Genomic DNA, 2,678 nt, shown 5'->3' with positions numbered 1-2,678 from the left:
TCAATTCTTTTAGCTCACAACAACTACCCCTCTCTTTTTCATTTTAGTCTCAGCACACAAACCCTTTTGTATTTAAAGCTCACTCATATATAGTTGTCCTCTTGGGTAGGTCTGTCGGTTTTGACATTCCATAGAGGTATTTCTGATAAGCACTCAGTCCCTCCTAAAATAGCATTATGCACATTTGATCACAATGGTTGATCAAAAATATTATTTCTTTAAAGCACAATGATCAGATAAAAAATTTGATCAAAAAATTTGGCTTTAAGCACAATTAATAAAAGAATTATGCGACAACGATTCGATTATTCAGTATATACTAGAAAAATGAATGAAGATATGTAAGAACAAGTTTACAGATTCTGATATTAAAAAAAAAATGAATGTATATGAATCAATGTAAAGAAAATATCAGAGAACAAAAAAATGAATACAAACGAGTGTATTATCACCGAAAAAGATTTTCATATAAGAGACGTGATAATAACAGTTTGAAGAATAGCTGGAACAGGTATTGGAGTTATGTACGACGACAAATTACACAAGTAAAATCTCAGGAAATACCTGCTCATGTACTCGTTACAAAAAAATCACTTTTCCAAAAACATTTATTAAAAAAAATTCTAGAGAACTCCCCCTAGAAAATAGATTTGAGTAATGAATCAGTTAAACTCAAAAGAATAAGAAAAATAACATTTTAAGTACGGGTTTTAAACTAAGTGTTTAGAAACCACTGGAATAAATTACAACTCCCCCTGCATTGGTGTATCACTGAAATGATATTCTGATCAGCACAAAATTGACACACCTGCAAAATCAAATCAAGTAGATTTTGGTACCCAAACGAACTTGGGTCTTAATATGTTAGTATCAGGTTGGGGTATGTTGTAACTTCTAAACCATTTATTTCTATAAGATATTTTCTTTTCAGCACTATGAACAGGATGATCAGGAATAAAATATGAACCGTACCAGTAATTGTGATCATACCTGTTCTTACCATTCGAATTAGTCTTATATCTGTTGGTTGTACTCCATCTGTTATAGCTCTTCTTATTCACAAAATCTGTTGATTTACATGTGGAGCACATGATTCTTCTCTTGCTAAGATAAATCAAATCAGAATTGGATCTCACAAAGCAAGGAAGATTGTTAGTAACAACAGAATTCTGAGATAAAACAGATTCAGACTTATTGACCCAAACGCTTTTAATATTTGAAGAATAATTGGGTGATCCAATGACATACCCTTGATAATACTGATTAGAACGAGAATAGTTCTTAGAAACATTAGATTTAGGACTACTTGAATAACTGTTCGAATAGGAACAATTATAAAAGTTGGTTTTACACTGAGAAGGAGAACCAGTTGAGCTTTGAACACGCGAAAAGTCTTTGACTCTTTGTAAAAGCTGGTCTCTTTCAGCAGTAACTAAATCAAATTTAATTTTCAGTTCAGTTCTCATCTTCATCTCAGTTTCAAGGTCTGTCTTTAGATCAGACAATTTACTTGTAGTATCCAGAAGTTTACCTTCTAATTCCTTTTGTAGCATTTCAAACTTTTTCTTCTGATTTATCAACTCTCGTTTTTCTTCATCTGAGCTGCTCTTGTCATTCTCCGAAGCGATGTCAAGCCACTTTTTCTTACTTGCAAGCTCCTTAGCAATTGTTGTATACTTCTTTGAAGTATTTCTTTTCTCAAGGGCAAATTGTCTTTTCTCTTCGTTTAAAGCCTTTTGCTTTAGATCAATGCTTTCGGACAATTTCTGTAGTTGACTCTGACAGTCTTTGGAGATGTTTTCTTTTCTTTATCATTCTTGGCTCATTCCAAAATGATAAGCTGCTCAAAAATCCGAGATTTGCTTTAACAACATCTTTGCGTTCAGCTCGAGAGAGTTAATCTTATTTTCAAAGGATTTTCGTTCAGAATCAAATCTTTTCTCAACTTCCATAATCCTCTTCTTTTCTTTCTCTGTATCTTTCCTTTCAGCATTTAAAACCTTTTCAGCCTCTAAAACCTTTCCTTTCTCTAACTCTAGTAAATTCTTTAACTCAATCATATCATTTTCATGTTTAAGAATTTTCTCAGTAAAGGCTTCAGTCTCTGTATTTTTTTCTCTCACGAGAGTTCCTCTCCGCATTTAGTTCAATTTGAACTTTTTGGAGTTTATTGAACAAATCATTATTAGTCTTAATCCTTGTTTGTATCTCTTTTTCACATTCTATTCTGACATCATTCAAGGATTTTTTAAGTTTATTAATCTGATACTTGGATTCATTCTCAACTCTTTCTAATATTTTATCATGCTCTCGATTCAGAATTTTAATACTTTCCTCATTAGCATAATTCGTAGTATACATATTTACATATTTCTCTTTATAGTTCACAACGCTCTTTTCCAGCTCAGCAATCTTCTCTCTCATCTCCTTTAGGATATCTGCCATTAAAAATTGATTGATCAGTTAAAGGATCTATACAGTGAAATCAATCAAAAAAAATCAGAAACAATTAAGCTCAAAAATACAAACAAAACAAACTAAAACTGATGAGAATTCAGAAAAAAATTTCGACGAAAAACTGTAAAAAATCAGTAAAAACAGTCAAAACTGTTGAAAACAGTTAAAAACTGTTAAAAACAGTCAAAGACAATTAAAACTGATGAAAAAAATAGTTTACA

The sequence above is a fragment of the Cynara cardunculus genome (genome assembly GCF_001531365.2).
Source record: "Cynara cardunculus var. scolymus isolate 2C chromosome LG 16, CcrdV1, whole genome shotgun sequence".
Taxonomy (NCBI): Eukaryota; Viridiplantae; Streptophyta; class Magnoliopsida; order Asterales; family Asteraceae; genus Cynara; species Cynara cardunculus.
This window is presented reverse-complemented; position numbering follows the sequence as displayed.